Below are 23579 nucleotides of genomic sequence, written 5' to 3' on the forward strand. Positions count from 1 at the left end.
TCTATAGAGAAGAAAAGAGTAAATTCACCAACCCATCTGGAAAAGGTTTGTGTTTTGTACAGGTTGTTGCTAGAGTGGGATGCAGGGAAAAATTCTGAAAACACCGAGATGAGAAGTGACCTAGTTTGAATAACTTCCTTATCTGCAGCTCTCCCTTTCCAATTATGTCTCCCAAACTTCCTCACGTCTTGAGCATAGTTCTATGTGCTTCATAAACAGGGAGATATTACTGTCAAAAACTCAAAATTGTGTCAGAGAAAATCCTCCTGCCATCTCATATCTCTTCCAACGCCATTTCCTTGGAGCTCACGCACATTTTCCTGGCAAGATGTTCATTATGCAGAGGTTGCTTTGCACTTTCCTTCAACTTCTGCTCACCTGCAGGTTAAACTGTGCCTTTATTTCAGGATATAGGAAAAGCTTTGAAGAATGAAAAATTGGAATCAATTGTGGATAAACTTCTGGAATTAGGCTTTGACGTATCATCTCCATCACAGTTGATTGTAAATGATTCATCACTTTCTCACTCGTATTACTGTTAAAAATACTGGAGTCCTGAGTTTCTAAATTAATAAAACCCCTTATAGACAGCACAATATTCCTTAATGACTTATTCCAGACATATATCCATTGTATGAACATATATTGGATCACATTATTAATTGGATCACAGTACTGCATTTCTACCCATAGAGTCAGAATTATCTATGCCTCTGTAAATCAAGAGTACTGTGAGGTTTTCTTTGGCTAATTCAGAGGGAGGAGGTAAAAAAAAAACTGGGATAGGAGACAAGAAGGTATAATACTCAAAAGAAAGATGGCTTTAGATTTGGAGAAAAGAGGTCTGTTATTTAAAGAACTGTGTCTCCTTAAAATCATACACTACCATAACTATGAAAATTATAGTTTTGGGATTGAATTGGGCAGCATGTGGACAAAAGAATTAGATGTTCTTTAAAATCTTCATTTTCATCTTGATGTTATAGAGGTAAGCAGTTAGCCTTAGTAATCCTGCAAGCTAAGAATTCTGAACCTTTTCTGAAGGGAGATAGTCAAGAATACTTCTGAAATTCTGATAAAGATTCCTCTTCCAAAACGATAAATACAAAATTTTGCTCAACAATTCCAGGCGTTTCATGGATTGTCTGGACTCCATATTACAAGTATCTGAAGTACTTCTGTACCTTCTGAATTTACCCCTTTCTTAGCTGTTTTTCACATGAATAATGGACATATTAACAATGGAGAATCTCCTGACGTAGGAAGCCATATGTCCTAAATAGTATGTGATATTATTTATGTGATTAATAGTATTGATAAATAATATAGTTACATATGATAAATAGTAACTTTTTGTTTCCAAAAGTGTTTAGTCCTGAATAGACAATAGATGATAGAGACATCATCCTTTTATTAATCTTTCAAATATTGTCAAGTTAAAAAAACTATTTTCTGGAAAAGATTCCCCAACTCTTTGCTTTCCAGAAAGAATCTATATCTTTACATCTGTCTGTTTATTTAACTGTCAATCATCACTGCAACAAACTCTTTCTTAGAGAAGAAACAAGTAAAATCAACCTGAGAGAAAATACCAATTAGAAAAATCCTGGATAAAGAAAGAGCCAAAGAATATAGTAACTCCTTTTTTTTTTTTTTGCCTTATTTTATTTGTTATTTTATTTTTTAAACATCTTTATTGGAGTATAGTTCCTTAACAATGGTGTGTTAGTTTCTGCTTTATAACAAAGTGAATCAGATATACATATACATATATCCCCATATCTCCTCCCTCTTGCTGTTTATGGAAAATGGGTCAGGAGTAAAGCTCTTCCATAAGAAACAATTTTTCCATGCAGATGAAACCTTGGTTTTATTTTTAGAGTACAGTATTCTATTATTTTTGAATAATGTTGGAAGATCTAATATGCCAGTGTTTCTTCCCCATTTTATTGAGAATTAAGATACACCACGACTCTTTAATAAGATACATTAAAAACACATAAAGATATTTTATCAACAGTTTTTATTTAATTAAATCAACTTTTTTGAAATAATGTTATCTTAATCAGAAACAAATAGTTGAATAAATTCATACTCTTCTTTGTTAACAATTTTCAAAATTTTTTCTTAATATAAAAAATCAAAAGCAACTTACAGTCAAACTTCGAAAATTAATTTCAAACAACTGAAAATTGTAAAAAGGCATATATTTTGTTCTCTTTGATAACATCACCAAGTAAATTATGGTATTAAAATACCTAGGTCAAGGACTTTACTTATGTCACAAAGCCTCCTCCTGTTACGTCCCAAAGAACCAAAAAAGAAAATAATTACATATGGGCAGATTATATACGTGAGAATATCGCATACTTGTAATTTAAAAGGAGTCTCCAAGGTGACTGCTTTACATAAGAAAATAGCCCACAAAACATAAAATTTATAAGTGGACTGTTCTGCATTTTTGTAGAGTAAATGTTTCATTTTCAGAATTATAGATGTAGAAAATCATATGTCCCGGCTGATGAAAGACCAGTAAACTTTCACATGTTTTGTAAAAACTTAAATGCTGGAGACCAATACTCACAAAATTTAATGATCTTTCTGCTAATGTCTTTAAAAAAATAATAAGGAAAAGAAACAAAACGTATACAACTTAAGTGTAGTATTTCCAAATTCTTAAAAAAGGAGAGTGCATAAAATCACCTGTTTTACATTTTTAGTTTGCTTATATTTGTTAAAATTCATTCTATTCACAGGAATAAATGGAAATATGAAAGAAATACTGATGTGCCTGGCCCATCTTGTCACACATTGTTTTGAAGGAAGCCAGTTCTGTTTGGGAAATGACAACAAGGTAAAATAAGAATGGGACTGTTTTTTTTTAACATTTATAAAACAAAAAAGAAAAAAAAAACGGGGGGGTGGGCAACAAAAATCATTAACGACCCACTTTCTTTTAAATACGTTTTACCATTAAACTTGAGGACTTTGTGCAACTGAGTGCTTGATCAGTATCCACAATGTATACCTTACAAATGAGTTACATCCTAGGTTTCTCTTTCATTATTTGGAACTCAGCACATCTTCTCTTAGAATCAGATATTCCACTGGGTGGGAGGATTCCCTGGCTGGCTCACAAAATTCACAGTAACCCACAATTTAGCTTGCTTTATGTGAGTAGTGTTTAAATGACAATCAACTATCATGTAAAATACTTTCTATAGAAAAATGCATTCTCTAACCCATCTCAGGCTTTCAGAGGTACTTCTACCACTGGGACCATAGGTGTAGCTGGGGGATGAAGGGAGGAGGAAAGGACAGGGTAGTTAATTATGACCACCATGAACTCCTAAATTCCCTAGTATTGTTTAAAAAGATAACATCGTAACTCTCACACAAATGTACAATGAACTCGTGTCAAAGATTTTGTTAACTCATTAATTAGTGAGCCAACAAGTAGGATGTTACCATAGGGTCAAATAATTCAAGGAACCACACATATATGGACCACAAGGAATGCTGAGATGAATTTACACAGAAATGCAAAAGGCTCTATCCATATGGCAATTATCAGTTACATTCCACCAGACCCAATTAATTTGCTTTCTTATAGATAAGAATCATTTTCATTATTATCAGTTTTCTACAACTTGCAGAATTATAAAGAAGTTTAAAAACAGTGAAAAGGGATATGACCACAAGAATGCATTAGATAGGACATGCAGTAACTTCTCTTTTATCTATTTAAAGAGTTTCACAATTTTTCCCAACAATACTATAACAGTAGTCCTTTCAAGATTGACATATCCTGATATTGTGGACTGGGGAGGAAATACTGAATTCCAGATAGCGATTCCCACACTATCTGTTAATAAAGTCTATACCAGGGCTGTACAAAAAATATATAATGCAAACCACAAATGCAGCCATATATGGCATTTTTAATGCCACCAGGGGCTGGTTTCCAGGGGGGGTGGTTTCCAGGGGGTGGTTTCCAGGGGGGTGGCCACCCCATACCACATTTTAAAAAATCAAGTACAATTAATTTTAATAAAATATTTAAACATGCAAAATATCATTTCAACATGTAATCATATGAAAGAATTATTAATAAGGTATCTTAGATTCTTTTTTTCATTCTAGGTTTTCAAAAGCCAGTGTATGTTTTGCACTCACAGCATATCTTAATTCAGACTAGCCTCATTTCAGATGCTTTACTAGCCACATGTGGCCCATGGCTAGGACAGGGCTATATAAATCAAACATTCGTGAGCTAGCTAAGTTTTGCATTGCTTGACATATTAATTAAAATATTTAGGTCTGTCCCAGCCCTTCCATGCCCATACCATTACTTTCAAGGTAGCCAGATTGCCAGATTTCCTCATGTGGGAATGAAGCATGATCAGTGCCCAAGGAAACTATAATTTGAAATGTTTGTCTAGTGTGGCCCCATGAATTTCCTCATTAGCAGTCTGCACCATTGTCTTTTCCCAGGGAGACCATACATACCCCTGTGATGTGAGAGAGAGAGCAATGAGCACACAGGGACGTGGTGGGAACCATGATAATAAACGTAATATTGCTTTGCCTGTCACCTGAGTATGACAGCACCTGTCAAAACATTAACTTTTTCATTTTCATATCACCCTTGTGAGGTAAAGAAAGGAGGGACATTTCTCATAATCCCTCTTTCACTGCAGAAAGGCAAGAGAAATCTTCCTTCTTAGCAAGGGAGTATAAGGTGTATCCACTCAGCCTCTTGTGTATTGCACAGGCCTCAACTGGGCACAAATAGATCCAATTCAGAATCCAGCCTCTAGGAGGGAGAAAGGACCCTCTCCACAGCAGGGCCGCCAGAGCATCCTGCTGGATACAACAAAACATCACCAGTGTCAGGCAGGGGCTGAGGAAGAGGGAAACAGAAGAGAACCTGCTCCACTGCTGAGCCAGAGCAGGGAGGGCACTGGGAACCTCCCTCTTGAAACCAGCATGCTCAGAATCTCTATACATTTATTTGCTTCTCTTTGTGGGCCCTCCTCCCCGCAGAGATTTCTGAGAAAAGGATGAAAGTCCCATGGTCAGACAACCCACTGGGATCCCTGATAAAAAATTTATTTCAGATAATTCTGGAGTAACACTTACTATATTCTGGTGTTTTATATAATCTGAACTAGGAGAATAAACCATAGGACTGTGTGTGTGTGTGTGTGTGTGTGTGTGTGTGTGTGTGTGTGTGTGTGTGTGTGTGTGTGTGTGTGTGTGTGTGTGTGTGTGTGTGTGTGTGTGTGTGTGTGTGTGTGTGTGTGTGTGTGTGTGTGTGTGTGTGTGTGTAAGAGAGAGAGAAAATAGCTAAAGGCTGCCCTGAGATCCAACATCTTTCCTTCCTCCTCATTTTCTTAGGACCTCAGGGACTAAAATCAGTGTTCCAGGGACTAGTAGCCCCAAAATAGCCTTTCACACCCCTCCCCTCATCCCTTTCTTGAATTTTCAAAAGAATATACAGGCCATTCTGCTCCCCACTCATTCAATCAACTGTTTTGATTTCTGGTGGCCGCCATTTGCAGTCGTCACTTCATATGCATGAATGGCACTTTTACACCTGGGCGACAGTCATCCATTCAACTGGCAAGTGTTCATCTGTATTTAACATTAGCTGCTCAATAATAACCTATTGAAGGACTAGGCCTGTTAATGTTTGTATAAGGAGGGGAGCCGTTAAGAAAAGACTACATGTGCTGAATTCAAGAAGGGGGCTATTTCTTTCCTACTATAAACAGAAATGATTATAAAACCAGAACCCAGAAAGAGTTCCTCACCCTTCACTTTGGCGTGAGGGGGTTTCGTTTCTCTGCAAGGGCCTCCTCTCTGAGTGCTGATTCCCCAGGTTTTTACTGCATTCCAGGGAGGGAGATAGAAACCAAAGCAAACAAAGTGCCCCCAAAGGACCCTCTCCTCCCTCCAAAAAGCTTCTATTTTTAATTCTCTGCAGCTTTTAAAACAGTGGAATGGGAAGGTTTCAACAGTCAGTGGTGGAAGAGAATTCCTGCTTTCTCTAAGGATGCCCAGTTTAGATAATCCCTGCTGGCAGCGGAATCCCAGGGCCAGGGCTGGGCAAAGGGGTTTTCTTGGCATTTTCTTTTCAGCACATTTTGTCATCTCAAAGTAACTTTTAACAACTGTGCTTTCCTCTCTGCACGGGAGCAGAAAGCATGTTTTGAGCTGGCGGCAAAATGTACCTAGTTTTCCCTCTGAGCGTCTGTCTCTAATGTTAAAAACACATTTTACTGGTGCTTGGTACTTTGTATGGGCACTTGACTTTAAACCAGGAATCCCTGAGCTCTTTGTGGGATTTCTCATATCCACCCCACATCCACCCCACACGGTGGGTGGCAAATAGTGAGCCCAACTTTTTTGTCAGGTGGGGAAACAGGGCAGACCCATAGAACATGGCAAGTAGTTTTCCCAAGCCTGTATGGCGAATGTTAGCAGCAAAAGTAAACATTTTTTGCATGGCTCTGTCTGGTTTGTGGCCTCATGGCTACTGCCTCCCAAACACAGATTACAGGGTATCATCCGTAGGCATCAGATGTGCATTTGTTGACCAGCTGCCAAGACATTCATCTGGCAGACATTTCTTAAACTTCAGCCACATGCCACGCACTCTGACTCGCAGAAGCCTGCTCTGCTCCCACATAGGTCTCCTGAGGTTGAAGCAGCATTGGACACGCCTGAACACAGGGACCAGAAGGAAGAGCAGAATTTCTTAAAATTTCCTCTACTTCATCCCAAGCTGCCTTTGCAGAGCTGTCTGTGTGCACGCAGGGCTCACTTTCAGAAAGGCATATTCAAGGCAATTGGCTGTAGAAAGTACTAGACCCAAATATCCTCTCAGGGTTCTTAAGGACAGGACTTGAAGCTTGGGAAGGAAGTGCCAAATGACCTGCAGGCGTGAAGGTGAGGAGAAGGGCTCCAACATAGTGGAGAGCTAGGCAGCCCAGATTTCAAAGCTATTTCTACCTCCTAATGTTACAGCCATTAAATCAAGAATTTAGTTCTTTAGCCAAAATGCCCCGTATCCTAATAGTGTTCTTACTTGGCAAAATGCTGCCTATAAATACCTCCTGCTCTTTCCTCTTCTCTCCAGCTTTCAGAGTTCAACCAAAGCCCATTTTATATTAAATAGGAAAAAAGCAGTAGAAACTAAAAGAACTAATGTGTCTGGGCTCATCCCTTGTCGCATCATTTCATATCGACTTTGAATCCAAGGAAGCCTAATAGTAATTCAGCCATGAAACTGCTGCATAAACTGGGGGAGATTTGGAGCATATGTTTTCAATTCATTTACATTTGACTCATCACAATAGGCTGCTTTTTTTTTTTTTAAGTTCTATTTGATGTTTAAGAAAATATTTCACCCTTTTAAAATAAACCTTTTAGAGTCTTTCTCCATTCACAACAGGACGCTGCGGAAGGCTAAGAGAATTAGGAACTCAAAGGCAGGAAGGTTCAGGGACGGTTCAAAATTCAGAGCCATGAATCCAGAGAGGGTTCAAAAGTTGGCAAAGTGAACCCTCTCATCCCTACCCACAAATAATAAATAACAATCACAACAAGGAAAAGGAGAAAGGGGAAAGCCACTGGAAAGCCATAACTTATCCCGTCTCCAGCCTTACAGCTCTCTCCAATTTTAAAGCAGGAGTTCTTCGGAGAACTTAGGTAGTGCTGCCTGCAGGGAGCTGAGATGGTCTTCTGTCGTAAATTACCTTGCTGGGGATAAGCTTTTCTGCAGGTCCAACAGACAGGCAGCTCTGCAAGACCCATCACCCAGCTCCGTGCTTCTTAAATTATCCTTCATCTGGTCGTGACATCTGAAAACCTACAGGGAAAATGCTCACCCCCAAATCTGACCTTCCCATACCACTAGGTCTTTTTTTTATAAAGAACTACACCACAAGAGATAGACACAATAGCATTCGATTTACAAACAAAAATAGGAGGAAAAATAGAGCTTTCTATGTACTTCTTCGAATAAATAGTACAATTGTTTTCAAACTTGTCCATACTAAAGCTTTTTTTTCATTGCAATGTGACCCTAAGTCCTTTTCCCAACTAAGATAGCCATAGTGACACGAAAATCATTAGAAACGAGGACTGGAGGGAGCCTTACCTTTTCCCCTTCGTTCTCACTTTACAATCAACAGCCTTGCTGCAGCCTTCCAACCGTATTCAGACGCGTACACACACAGACAGACACATGCACGCAAACATCTGAGGACCTAGAATATTTGAGTAAATGGCTGCAGTAGGCTGAAATGTGATCAAGACCTGAGAGCAGGTAGCAGGCCAAGAGAAATAGCTCCTAGCCATAAAAAATGCCTTAATCAATCAGTAACTCTTCCGTATGTCACCTGACGTGTTTAATCTGTCTGCTTTGATGGGATTGTGGCAAGTGGAGCTGGCCGCTGGCAAAAGTAGAATGGGCCTTTGTGAAGTAGGGCCGGCCGTCAGGCTTGGGAGAGCACGGTGAAGGGCTACACAGAGTAGGCGTCTTATAAGTGCCTGTGGGCCAGCTTCTTGTGATGGAGGCTCCAAAAGAAGGAAGCAAAGATTTCAGACGTTACAGGTTCAAAACACATCAAGTCAACGGGCAGACACAGTAACAGTCATGTCGTCCAAGAAATTTAACAACTTCTTCCTTCATTTGCTTCTCCCTGGAATTCAGCCTCTGTCATAAACGCTGAGAAATGAGATAGACCTATTCACTTCCACTTTAGTGTTTTAATTCTGGAACTCAGATTTACACCCGAGAGAGGAAAATGTATTCTTTGCAATGTCTGAATCTTCTGAACAGGGGGAAGCCAGTGGATTTTTTAGCGTCAGGCTGGCTAACCTTGGATCTGGTCATACAGTTTGTTGTGAAGGAAAGAGCTTTTTACCAGAAGAAGGAACACACCTTGATCCTGCCAACAAAATGGCTTTTAAATACCTCCACTTTACTTCAGAAAGAGAATCATGGTTACTACCTGTGAAGCCCAGTGCTCCTTCCCTTGCACCTTCTGGGACACCCTAGTCACCCTGATCACCTTGGCATTGAGAGGAGATTATCTCCACTTCCAAGTCTTTATGTAAAGTGATCATTTAATCCTGCCATGCAAAGTAGGAATAAGCTATCCCCAGTTTTGCAGATGAATAAACTGAGATGTGGACAGAGATCAAGTCATTATCCCAGAGTTACCTAGTGGCAAGACCTCCACTCAAATCCAGGCCACCCACTCAGCCACCTGCGTGTGAGACAAATTCCCTCAGAGATGTTTTCGACAAGATTATTTAAGGCAAATGACTATTCAGTTTCCCACTGATGTGTATTTGTGTGTGTGTGTGTGTGTGTGTGTGTGTGTGTGTGTGTGTGTGTATATATATATATATATACCTTAATTCTTTATTTTTGCTCATTTCCTTTTTTCTATTTTAATACAATTGAAGCATAGTACACAAATATTCAGCTCCATGTATTTTCACAAGAAGCCTGGACCCAGCATCTGGATCAAGAAACAGATTATTTCCAACCCACAAGCCTCTCTTGTGCCTTCCTTCAAGTCATTACTCTCCCATCCCCCCAAACATTATACTCCTTTATACCCCTGTCTCCTTTATAGCCAGGGGCGAGGGGTGTGTGTGTGTGTGTGTGTGTGTGTGTGTGTGTGTGTGTGTGTGGAGTATTTGGTTATGAGCATGTATTTTGGAAATAGGCTGCTTGGGTTGAAATCCTGCTATACGTTTTACAAACTGTACATCCTTGGGCAAGTTACTTAACTCCCCTATGACTCAGTTTTCTCAACTTTAAAATGGGAATATTAACAGAACCTACCTCACAAGGTCGTGATGAAGATTAAATGCTACAGTACATCTAAAGAGCTTAGATCAAGGTAAATAGAAAAGCTCAGGGTAAGTCAGAAAACACCAGCTATTATTTATGCTGGGACATTTCTCCCCCTCTCAGAGACTGTCTATGAAAGACCAAGAAGGTACAAAGATAGTAGAGCAAGGGGGATGGCAAGGGAGAGGAAGAGAGAGGAATTCCAACCAAGCATGTGCTGTCTGCCAGCATAAGAAACAGACCCATCTCTAGGTTAGGGAGAGGATCAGAGCTGAACAGATGGAGGGAGAGCTAAAGCAGTCAGTTCTCCAGTCATACAGAATCAAGTGTTCAGAGTAAAACTGTGATTTGAAACATTATGTATTTTCTCTTCCATTCTATTTATGCTTCCTACATGTGCAAATATACATGCCAAAGATGAATAAGCAGGAATGCTTTTTGAGACCATCCATGAACTTTCCATGACTCCTAATAGTCTAGAATTGAATGCATATTTTTAAGTTTCCAACAATATAAAAACAATGAGTGTGAGCTTTTTTTTCTCCCCAATTCACAATTTAATTCCCGACATAACTTTTTAGGTAGAATAGATTCAGACATTTTTCCATGTCACATTTCTTTATATTTTTGCACCACTTGAAACATTTTTTACCCATTTAATTTAGAACTTCTCAAAATCATCTGCCGTGTAAATCGAAAGTAAATAGCTCGTTTAAAGCATAGGTTCCGAGAAACCAGAAGCTTCAAAAAAAAAAAACCAAAACCCATAAGGTTGAGAACTTGCTGGGCAACTTTCCTTTTTTTCCCATCCCAAAGAATGCATTTACTGAGACAGCTATATATTTTATGAAATACTTAACGAAGTCATTGTTTAAAAAAGAAAAGAGAAAGAAGAATAAATATGTTTCAAGTAATATTAAAAATGACAAGCATATAATAGCAATTTAAATAATGAATTGACTACAATAAAGAATTAACACCGCTTACGTTTCCAACAAGTATGAAATAGATCGAGGCCTGATATATTGATTTGTTAAGTTTTAATTGGGTTTAGAAAAACTCAAAATTGATAGGGAAAGAGGCATGAGCTTGATTCCATCTGTCTGTCTGTCTCTCTGTTTCTCTCTCTCTCTCTCTCTCTCTCTCTCTCGCCATTACCCTCCCTCTCTTGCTTCTCCAAGTTTTCTTTTCATACTTGATTTTGAGGTAAGCAGACCAGAGATAACTATTAAACTCTTAACGCTGCACACTTTCCAGTTCTAGACCTTTTTAACACAGCAGAGATAATGTTACTTACAGAGCTTTTCAACAGCGTGGCCACTGGCTAGCCAAGCCCTCTGAAAGGAACAAAACGCTTCCTTCCTGGGTGGCTGGCTGTGAGCTGGAACAGTACATGATATTCAAGATAAGAAAACGGAAGTTCCAAGCACTGAGCGTGTGTGGTTTAACCAAATGAGGTAAAATAAGAAATGGAAGGACAGCGAGAAGCTGCCTTATTTGCAGCACCGTGTCAGAGCCAGTACAGGGATTTGGAGTTGGATGCATCTTGATTGAGAAATTGTAAGTGGGAAGACCTTGTCGCTGCTCCTTAGCTCTGCATAGATATAAATATGAGATGAGGCAGCTTTGTTACCTTTTAGGGATATCATAAATTCCAAAGAGATCGCTATAAAGTGATTCTTAATGCCCTTGAGCTTGCTTTGAAAGATAAAGTAAATTGAGTTTATAAATTCCAGAGTGCAGCGGCTGAAGATTGTGTCCACTCATTTCTAAAACCAGGGATTACAGTTTGAGCCCTTGGATCCCTCCAACCTTTTAGACAACTGGGCTCACTCTGAACAGGATACTGGCCATCATCTCAGCCATGACACCTGGTCTGTAGACTTTAACTCAGGCTGACCCACCCATGGACCACATGACCAACTTCTGTCCAGAAACAAGCTCTGGTCATCACAGCCTTCTTCTGAACCTCAGGTTTCTCATCTGTAAAATGGGGATGATAACAATATTCACTCCTGCCACATGGGGGTATTTCTGCTTAGCCTGCTACGACCTATAGGTGAGCAGGGTAATAGACAGACCTGGTCATAATTAGCCCTGTGACCCTCAGCAAGCTGGTCACTTCATACTCTGGTTCTCCATTTCCTCATCTTTAATACGAGAAGAACAAGACCCACTTCATAGTGAGTTCAACAGCATAAAACTCAATAAATTATCATTTCTGACTTGGCTTCTCTTGTTTTGCCTCGAATTTTTAGTCTCTTTCTTGTTCATGGGAATCCAACAGGAGCCAGTGATGCCCCGGCTTTATCCTTGGCTCACTTCCATGGACACAACTTAAATTCTCCCCCTTGTAAGTCAAGGGGTTCCCATCAACTTAAGTACCACCTGTCTGGCTGAAGCTCACATGGGACTGCTAGTCCCACATCAGGGGAAGGTAGGGTGGGAGTGTGGACTGACCCCAGTCAGGGTGCTGTCCCATCTCCACATTCTACTCAGCCTCTTCTCTCAGGAAGCCATTGCTAAGTAAACAAAATGGTCATCTCCTCAGTCCCCAGACACTCCTCCTTGACTCATTCCTTATGCTATCTTCTGGGGTGGTGCCTTCCAGTTGGTTTTTCTAGTACTCCTTTCAGTAAAACATTTTTGAGTGCACACATCAGTGTATGTTTACATATTTATAAATTTTATGTATGTGATACTCTGCTGATATATTTTATGCATTCTGAAAACACATACACACCACACAGAAATTTTTAAAGAATGAGATAAAAAGTAAGTAGATAAAGGAATTCAATCATTTCCTTTGTATACCCCAACAGATCACCTCAGGCTCCCTCTGCTGCTGTCCAGCCTCCCTGGCCCTGTGAGAAGAGTATTTTCCCTTGGGATCCTGGACATCCCACCTTTGAGAGAGATTTATATACACGGTAACGAAGAGCAGGTAGGCTGACCAGAATAAGCCTCCACTGTTAGCACAAGAGCATTACCCCAAGCCAGGCTCAGCTTCGTGGGTATGGAACCTGTGCAGTTGGACAGGACCCCATACTCAGAAGGGCCCCGGGCTTGATTAAACTGCAGCTGTCGCCATCTTGAAATTCTCAAAAATTTTATCCTTTAACTTGTGAGGTCCAGTGGGACAAGGGAGCATGCGTGTGAGCAGAAGAGATATGTACAGTACAGCATGCTCCCCCACCCCCGTGCTGCGCCACTCACATATAGCTTTAGCAATGCCTCACAAGCACAGTGTTCCAGTGGACCCGTTGCGTGCGGGAGTTTAGTGAGACTCAAAGTGAGTACAAGGTAAGCTGATTATGGGAGCCATCTGCTTCCCAAGTGTGGTAGAATGTGCATGTCTCAAGAAGTGAAATAAAAACAACTGAGTTCGTTTTGTGAAGTATTTCCACTGTTCTGGTAAGAATTAAATTTATATGCCTGTATGCACTACAAAAAAGAAATTGCATAATTTCAGTGATTCTGCACGCAAGTTAAATGCTCTTATATTTGCGTTTAAAACTGGCATCCCACACTATAAAGATGAATGGTATAATTCATGCTAATAGTTTAAAATTTTTATTTTTACTTACTTAAAATGACATCAGATAGCAAATGAAAAACACTATGACAAGTTGAGAGACTATGGAAGAAAGGAAAACATTCTGTGTTTTACTACTTTTAATGCCCTTTGTTCTTGCTTTTTGAACAAGGGGCCTCACATTGGTATTTTACACTGTAAACATCTCTGCCCCGTGGCCCCTGATTCATCTCTAAATTACCAGTCTATCTCTATCAAGAGTGAGTCCGCCCTACTCCCTTCTCTCACTGGAAGAGAGAGAGAAAATTCTTCCTCCATTTTGCCCTAAGAAAACATCTGTCCTTCCAAGACCATGGTTAATACATTCAGTTGATTTCATGCTTCAAATTTCATTCATTTAACAAATATTTGTGTATTTATATAGTTAAACTTTAAATGATAAAATGGTAAGTATTTGCCCTAGAGAATAGCTACCTCTTCTACCCTGTTTCTGACACAGCAGAAAATTCCAGCTGAAGTGGGGAGATCTCAGTTCAAAAGAGTATTGCTGTTGAAACTCGAGGACTGAGCTCTGGCGCAACTACCCTTCATAATTCTTCACCCACACCCAGAAGCTAATGATTTCCAGAGATGGCCACAGCAAAGAATTCACAGGAACATGGGTCGCTGTGTCAAGGATCATGTCAAAAAGACGAGGTCCCCAGTTCCAAATATTTCAGGGGTGAAAAGGTCATTCTCATAAATACCGTCTCCTCCACATTCAGCATACCATGGTATGTGCTTTGTCATAATTTGGTGGGTCACCAGCAGAGCCCCCATCCAGGTGAAATTCCTTGGTCCTCACCAGTCAGATGTCACTCTTACATCTCAGTTGATAGCGTCTTCTAAGACGGGAAACAGTCAGGTTTTTGCCTCTAGAATCCACTAAATCAGTGGTTCACAAAGTGCAGTCCAGGGACCCCTGGGGGTTCTGGAGACCCTTCCAATGGGTTCATCCAGCTAAAATTATTTTCATAATAATACCAAAATGTTATTTGCCTTTTTCACTTTTATTTAGTTGACAGTGTAGTTTTCTAGAGGCTATAATCATTGTTCTGTTGGCTGACGAATGGAATGTATATTTTTGTATTTTAAAGATTTTTTCATTTTAATTTCCAATACAGTTAATATTTATGAGTATAACCCAGATAAGCATAAGCTCTCTCAGGTCATCACTAATTTTAAAGGATGTAAAGTGGTCCTAAGACCAGAAAGTTTGAGAGGTGCTAGACTAAGTGAAGTAGGTAACCATCGCACTTTGCATTGTCTCAAAGATGAAACTACCCTCTCCTTCCCAAGATAATTCTTTCTCACAGTCCCAGCAGTCACCAGTGATTCTTATAACTCACTAAGATATTGCTACGCCAATGACCAATGGGTAGATACTATAATTCAGCCTTGGTCACTATGACAAACAAAATACTAAAGGTATACACCTATAGGGCTTTGCAAAGTGACTCTTCATATGACATAAACTGCAGCTATGTTTTTGAGTAAGCAACAAGATTTTAAATGTCTTTGCATAAAGAAGGGTCCAGTATATATCAGTTTTAAAAGTACATTTAAAAAAATATTACCTTGTTTCCCCAAACCAAAACAGTAATCAGTTAAATAAATTGCATCTGACAGAGAATATAGGTGGAAAAGGAAATCTCTACTACTTCCTAGAGAATATCTTCAACACACAAGTACGCACGCGCGCAGACACACACACAGAGACACACAGAGACACACACACACACACACACACACACACACACACACACACACACACACACACACACACAACCCTTGATGAACACATATGGTATTTAATGCATACCTGTTATACAACAACCAGTGCTTTTACCTTTTCTTGAACTATGAGTCATTCCCCTGCTCCAGAGAGGGTTTTCTGAGCTTCATAAATATTGATCATACTCCCTAAATTCTAACAGGCAGTTTCCTCAAATGCGAATGATACTTCTCAACTTCACTCTGCACTTTCTATATTCAGTCACACTGTTGACTACCATGGAAGAAAAGATATTCCATATAGATGAATACTCCTGATAACCAGAGCTTAGCCACTTCATATCCCAAGACATACTTTCATTCATTCATTCAAAAACATTCCTGAACCACAAGTCAGAAATTGTGCTGGGCCTTGAGAATACAATGACAAATAAAGCAAAATGTGCCCTCAAAATAGCTTACATTCTACTGGATGTTGAATAGAATTTGTCCTAAAATTTATCCCAAAAGTCTTAAAAAGGGGTGTATGTGAAGAAAATATTAGAACTTCAAATTTTATTTTTATTTTGTGTATGTTTTATGATGTAAACAATATATGAGTGTAGTATCACATGGATAAATTATAAGTAAATAAAAATACACATCTATTGAAAGTACCTCCCCAATTTTTACTAATGAGGTGTGCAATTTAAAAAGTTTAGAGACGCTGATTGAGCGTAATTTGGAAGCCCTCCTTTTTGAAAAAAGCACTCAGTCTGTCATCCTCGTGAACACTTTCTTGGCTGCTCAGCAGCTGCCTGGGAGTTCATCATAAAATTAGTGTATGCTCTATGGAATCTAAAAAAAATGGTTCTGAAGAACCTAGGGTCAGGACGGGAATAAAGACTCAGACGTAGACAATGGACTTGAGGACACAAGGAGGGGGAAGTGTAAGCTGGGATGAAATGAGAGAGTGGCATGGACATATATACACTACCAAATGTAAAATAGATAGCTAGTGGGAAGCAGCCGCATGGCACAGGGAGATCAGCTCAGTGCTTTGTGACCACCTAGAGGGGTGGGATAGGGAGGATGGGAGGGAGACGCAAGAGGGAGGAGACATGGGGATATATGTATATGTATAGCTGATTCACTTTGTTATAAAGCAGAAACTAATACAACATTGTAAAGCAATTATACTCCAATGAAGATGGTTAAAAAAAAAAAAAAAAATTAGGGCTTCCCTGGTGGCGCAGTGGTTGAGAGTCCGCCTGCCGATGCAGGGGACACGGGTTCGTGCCCCGGTCCGGGAAGATCCCACATGCCCCGGAGCAGCTGGGCCCGTGAGCCATGGCCGCTGAGCCTGCGTGTCCAGAGCCTGTGCTCCGCAGCGGGAGAGGCCCACAACAGTGAGAGGCCCGCGTACCGCAAAAAAAAAAAAATTAGTATATGCTCCTAGCCAGCCGGGCTGTGAGTGAATTTAGAGATGATATACTAGACCTTTTCTTTCACATAAGCTGCAGAACCCAGAACAATAAGTGATTTGCCTAAGCCATTTCCCAATTTGGTGAAGGAGTTGGCGATGTTTTTAAAAGTGTGATTCTGAGTCACCAACACTGTGGGAGGGGCCTTGTGGAGATGCAGAATGATGGACTGAGGATCTGGAGGTTTTCCATCAAGAGTCTCCCAGGACAGGGCCTCAGCTCTGGGCTCCGTACTAACAATGTCCCCAGGAGACTCCCAAGCACTCCAGGGATGGAGAACCCAGGAGAGGGGAGATGGACGCTTGGCCAAGGTCCCTGTGTTCCCAACGCCAGGCTCTCTCCTTCACATGGGTTGTCTTTGCTGTTGGAGCAGGAACTGTGGCCCTCAGGAACAGCTGCACATGGTGTTTGACCGATGGGGCTGTGGATTGCTGATCTTGCTAATTCTGGGGCTGCTTTTTTAGGGGCTTGTTTTTATCTCTTCCTTTGATGTCAGACTATTTGCCGTCATTTCTTACTGCCTTCAGCATGATCACTACTAATCTCTCTTCCCTCCTTCCTTGTCCCCCTCTAATTTTCTGCTTTTAATTCTTTGTGGGCTGGGAGACTACATAAATGGGCTTGTTAGGAGTGTGTGTTAATTAAGAGTCAATTAGACATAGTTAAAGTGCATTGCTTTGTGACTGGTGTTTCCGCTGCTTCGAGCCTGTTTCGCTTCCTTCCTGCTTCTCAACTGAGTTCCAGAAGGCAGATTGAGGGATGCCTGACCTCTGGATAAGTGGGTCACTAGGATATTTACTTTCTTGTCACATTTCACCGCTGTCAAAGCTCAGAGGGTCTGGCCGGCCCCCGGAGGAGCCAGTGTGCTTAATGATTCAGGACACCTGGGTCTGACCCGCGCTTCTTACGTTTCTCTGGGCTCGGAGTGATTTACAGGAAGAGGGGCTAGGATCCAGGAGGCAAGAGGCAGGGCATGCACTCCATGGTGGACCAGGAAGTAGGAATTCGCTCCTCTGAGAAATACCCTCATTTCCAGTTCACGAAGGGCCTAGGTCTGTCCCCCTCTAGTAACTGCCTGGAATCACAGCCATGACACACACCCACAGGGCTATCTGAATGGGAGTTGTAGAGGTGGGGGGAGCTAACGATGGGCATGGGAGGAGGAGGAGGGCCATCTCTAGCCCAGAAGGCATAATCAATATATTTAACACTAAAGTTCATCCCATACAAAAATACTGCTATTTTTTCAAAACCATCAGTGTATAACAGTATCTTTAGAGCCTAAGCTTTGTCTGTGATGCCATCGTTAAATGATGTAAAGACAATCATGCAGATCATAAAGTTCTCATCCTCATCTTGTATTGGGAAATGAAAATTAATTGTCCGCACAATGCCCCAGGATGCTTCACCCTTCCTTTAGTATACATAAATATATAATCTTTTGAATGCAGACAACTCTTTTGTCTTTCCAAAGTTATAAAATGACAAAAATAAAAAGGAAATAGGAATCCAGAGTCAATGTTATTTTACTTCATGGGGTTCTGTGCTTCTTATGAGCTAATTTCTTGTTTTTCCCAGAAAAAGTAATATCTTTAGCTAATATCCCAGGTCGGGACATGCATGACTGAAGCTGAAGCGTGTGTTTATTTAAAAAAAAAAAAGGAATTTTGAAAAGAGGCAAAAAGCGAAAGGTACTTGTATGCAGGGAGGGATCACACTGATCCATTTTCAGTGCTTAATTACAAATCTGCTCCAACTAATTTCCTTATTGTGCCCACAGCTGCTGTTCTGTTGTCACCAGTTTATTTTTCTTTGGAAATCTGAAAGGCATCAAGGCTGGCCCTGAAAGTCATCAGGAGCAGAACTGGTGTCCCAGATGCCTCGTTATTGGTCCGTTTGCCAGCCTGTTTTGTTGTTTATGTCTTGCATTCAAATCATTTATTTTGTTCAGACCTTCTTTTGCTTTGAAAATGATTTTAGAACACCGGACTGCTTTTATCACTCAACCGTTTGCCTTGTTGGATAACAGGAACATCATGGTTTAATCAATATCACAATTCCCCATAATCTCTGGGCAGGCCTTGTTTAATAAATATCAAAAAGTGTAGAGCTCCAAAGACGCGTTCAGAATGACCCAGGGGTCTGAGTTTCTTTGTTGGAAAGCAAAAAATGTTTTTCATATGAAATCATGGTGATTTTGGAAGATTTTCATCTATAAGTCTAAATGTCATATGGAATGGTTTGGAACTTGCAATGGTTTTGTTTTCACATCCAAGAAGATTGGCTGCTAAAACCAGTGCAAGACACTTCGGGCAGGGGAGGGAGGCACACTATGGATATTAGTAAAATGCCTTGTACTGCAAGCAGCATGACAGAAAGCTTAAATGCTGGTTCCTGGGGATCAGAGAAACCTAAGTTCAAATCCTGACTTGAGCAAGTTATCTTAACCTCTTGCACCTCAATGCTCCCAAACGTAAAAGAGAAATGAGTAGCATCTAACTTCTAGAGTTTAATGAGAAATTACATTAGCTAATGCTTGGAAAGCCCTAGGCAAGAAGGCCAGGCAGGTGGTCAGCTTAAAAAACAAGAGCTATTATTATTACTATTATCTGTTTCTTGGAAGGAAAAGAGCTAGTTGTTTGGCTAAATACTTCTGTTGCATTTTTGTTTAACAACTGTATTGTGGGAAACAATCTAAGCAAATATCAAGGGAAATTGTTGTATTAACTGTTATAGGTAGGGTGACCATATAATATGTGCTTCAAACCAGGACACTTTGAGTGTGAAAATGTGCATTATGAATAATTATGTGAGGACAGTAGGCATAAATCAGGACCATTCCAGGCAAACCACAACATGCTGTTCCTTGTTATAGGAATCTCAAACCAACAAATTATTAGAACTGGAAGTAACCTTTGATATTTTCTAGTGCAATGCTCCAGTCTTACAGATAAGGAAAATAAAGTCCAGAGAAGCAATGTAATTTCCCAAGGTCACTCAGCTAATAGTTGAAAACTAGAGTCTGGAATGCTGTTCTTTCATTTTAACTCCAGTGACTGTGGTTCTGTTTTCAAATATCTTTAGCAAGTCTGGGCACTTTTCTTCTTCCTTATTTCTTCTACTGCAAGAGTCCCAAGCCATCCTACTCTTTTTGTCTCCATTTCACCCCTGAACAGATGACAGCCTGTACAAAGCAATTCTCTGAAAGGAAGGCTTGTCATTTTTTCAACCTAAATCCCTCATGCTGTTGTTTAAGGCCATTTTCTCTATTTATTCAGTCCTGCGTTGAGAAAGAGAGCAACTATTCTCTCCCATCTTCCTATTAACGAAGTTCTTTTAGGCCCCTCTTGGTTATTCTTTGTTCCAGTTTCCTTTGGGATCAGTGAGTTACAATTAGTTCTTAACCAGGATACCCCCTTTAAATAATTTTTCCAAAACATCTCACCAGGATGCATCTGTTTCTAAGCCCCCTGGAAACTGACATGTGAATACCCATCTTTAACCCCTATTAATTGTACAGTATGTATAACATTTACCTATTCTAGATTTCAGCGGCTTTCGCTTCAGGTGATTTTGTTGCATTATTTAGACAAGGCAAATATTCCATGTACAGGATTTGACTTTAAAGAGACAAGGGAGCCAGATGATCAGAAATCACATGTGTCAGGCCCTCCTAAGGTACATCACCAGCCTCTCTTTAATGAAGACCACATTTTATAACAATGCTCCCATGCAAATGCAAATTTATGTAGATTGTTTATTTAGACTAGCGCTTTTGTACATCAGTCTCCGTGTACATCCTCCTCTCCTTTTTGCCTTGAAAGAGATAATGTGGTTATTCCAGTCATCTGTCTGCAGGTTTTATGGTCTGGCGTGCCCATAAAGCTGACAAGGGGGTGCATTTCACAGGCAGCAGCCTTCCGCCGCCCTTGCCGCTTTGTGTTGAACTAGACAGGCACAAAGCTAACGCAACGGGATGGGTCCCATGCTCTCCTCCTGGATGTATGGTTCAGTGATGAACGAGGCACCAACCTGGACAGTCATGCGGCTCCCGGCTGCTGCGGAGCATCGCTGGGGGAATATCCGTGGAACGTTCTTCCACACCACTTGAAGTCAGCCAGCCTGACAAAACTGCTGCCCCTCGCTGTTCTTCTCACTGAGATTTACCTCAGGGTAAAATACATGGCGCCTTTCCACTGCTCTGATTAAAAGCCCGCCTTTGGAAGAAAGAGCTAAGACATGCAAACGGAAAATTGTGTGTTTACCAAGAACCTGGTTAGGAATGAATGAGACCCCAAAAGTATGCCTGCCGAGAAGATAGCAGTTCAATGATTTCATTTAAGGAAGCAGCAGGAGTTGCTGCTTCAGACTGACACCAGATCGATTTGAGTTCAAGCCCTTTATCTGCCACTGTATGACAAGGTTCTTAACCTCCTTCTGCCTCAGTTTCTCCGTCTGTAAATTGGGAATGGGATCTGCCTGTGGGATTGCTGTGTGGGTTAAATGCAATGAGGCACATAAGTCTCTTAGCATAACGATTAGCTTGTTGCAAGAACAACAAGAAAACTTTAGCAACGATTTCAATTTTCATAGGGTGCAGTAAAAGAAAGATACCTGATATATTTTGTTTAAAAAACTAGAACACAAAGCTCGAGCAGCAGAGAAGTTCTGACCGTGTGGTCTCTCCCCTGCGTGGAGCCCTCGGGGGCTGATCATGGCACATCCACACGCACAGGGATGAAAGGGAACGTTTATAACCAGGGCTCCTGGTGGCTTGGAGACAGAGGCCAATAAGGCAACTTCTCTACACAGAAAGTACAAGCACCAACCCCTCTGCTCAGCGTTGGACTCCCCCACAAGCCCCCTGACCACGTTTCCAGGCTCATCATGAATTTCCCCCATTCGTGGTTCTCACTAATGCTGCGTGCTCCCCCACCTCCACACCTTGGCCTTCTGTTCTCTTTATTCTCTTTATGGGGAACACCCTCCCTTCCAACCTTTGTGTAAAAAACCCAGCTCATTAAAATGCCTTCTCAGTGAAGACCTTTCTTAGCATCTTTTTTCTGTAGGTTAGTGTTATAAACAAGTAATAATAAAAAGCACCTCCTATGAACCCCCCAACCAGAAGGGGTTTACATCTTACATAGCTCCTGGAGAGCACTAACTGTGAGAAGTACCTTGTGGGAGACTTTGTCTTCTTGTCCTGTTCTCTTTGGAAGACCATAAACTCCACGAAGGCAAGGAAGCATGTAGGTAGCATGAGACGGCTGAGGACAATGGTTTTGGGAACTGGGCAGCAGGCACAACAGGAGACAGAGACAAGTGATGCTGCGTGCATGTCACTCCAGACGGCCAGACAAAAGCAAAAGGGCAGTAAGAGGGGAGGACACGCTCAGAAATGCCCAGATGATCAGGATTATGTTGACTCTATTTCCAGACCAGGGTTGCCTCTAGTTTGACATAGTGACCTCATCTCTATAGCAAGATCTTGTAACACATCTTATAGCACATCTTATAAAGGGTTGCCTGAGGGTTCATCAGGAACCATAGCTTCCAGAACCAAGTAAGAGAAGGGTTGCCTCCCTGGACCATCAGGTGTCCTTCCCTGGGGATGTCAGTGAGCAGGATGCATCAGCTCGTGCAGCAAACATTCACTTTGATTCTCAGCCATAGAGGAACCACAGCCCTCTGTGTTTATGGAAACCCCGGGCCGCAATGCATCTGGTTTTCAACCACTGAGCTGAAAGCAGAGACAGCCCTGCCACGCTCACATCGCTCTGCACTCCATCCACAGCCAGAAGAGTAGGTGTGGGTTCAGGTTTCATGGTCAGGCACAGAGGCCCTCCAGGTATATTCCAGCTGGTCCATTTGACGTGAAATCTTCCAGCTTGACCAAGAGTCACTGACCTCTAGAGCGGCCGTTTAACCTCCATTATTTGGTTTATATTGGTAATATTTACACTGGGAACTTGATTAAAGCTGACCTCTTAGTGAAAATGGAATCTGATATGTATTTGCAATCCCCCTGCCTTCTCTACCCAGTGTCAGGTGTCATCTGCTTCACTTCTCCCCTAATTGGCAGACTGGCCTCCACTCTGCCTGCATCCACCTCTCTCAATAAATGTGTGCAGTGCCTTCCATTGGGTTCTGTACCTTGGTCCCCCACCAGCATGCTTGAAAGTTAACCAGGTTAGAAGCTGCTGCTTGATTGAGTTTGAGGATAGAGTTAGTCTGTTGTAAAGAGGTCCTGTTCATCATAAGGTACAGGAAAGACACTGACTATCCCCTGCCCTTTGTGCGCTAAGTAATGTTCTCGGTGTGCAGCCATGGACACTGCACTCCCAGGGAAGGAATGCGGTCGCCAGTGGCTCAGGATAACCCCCCTCTACCTACATGAAAATTTTATCCGTATTGCTTTTCAGATCAATAATGTCTGTAAAATTGAAGGAGAAGCTACTTGATAAAATGTTTGCTTGCTGACATGTCCAGGAATTCTTTCTTCCCTCAACTGGCCCAGTTTAGCAAGTTTTCATCGATTACCCCCTTCCAAGGCAGGACAGCCTATAAGAAGATATGTCTGAAAGGAACTTTAAATCTGGTGTGGGTGTGGTAGGGGTGGAGCCCTGCATATGAATCACACATGAAAACACAGGAGTTAAGTAACACTGTAAGACTCAGGTGGGTAAAACTCTGCTGGCCTATGCGTCTAGAGACCGAGCTTTGCCACGAGCTAGGTTTGGTGCCCAGAGTCAGTCACACAACCTTCTGGGCCTCCTGGGCTTCCCTTCTAAAGTGGAAGCATTGGCCCAGAAGGTAAATTAGGTCAATTTTGGCTTGACAATATTTGTGGCTCCAACGATACCAAACAACAACATAAGGGTGTTGCAAGACTGAATGTGATGAAGTTGCAAATGCAAGGTCGAGTCAGAGG

At 41.2% G+C, this 23579-nt stretch overlaps 1 long non-coding RNA gene across 1 annotated transcript in view; it reads left to right on the top strand.

Moving 5' to 3' along the window:
- Window positions 1-23579, top strand: part of LOC141279471 (uncharacterized) — a 167351-nt gene that overhangs the window by 97493 nt on the left and 46279 nt on the right. The window contains exons 4-5 of the long non-coding RNA XR_012333731.1: window positions 2757-2854; window positions 12700-12821. This is a non-coding gene — a long non-coding RNA (uncharacterized lncRNA). The remainder of the gene's footprint in view (window positions 1-2756; window positions 2855-12699; window positions 12822-23579) is intronic.

The sequence above is a fragment of the Tursiops truncatus genome, chromosome 9, assembly GCF_011762595.2.
Source record: "Tursiops truncatus isolate mTurTru1 chromosome 9, mTurTru1.mat.Y, whole genome shotgun sequence".
NCBI classification, from domain to species: Eukaryota; Metazoa; Chordata; class Mammalia; order Artiodactyla; family Delphinidae; genus Tursiops; species Tursiops truncatus.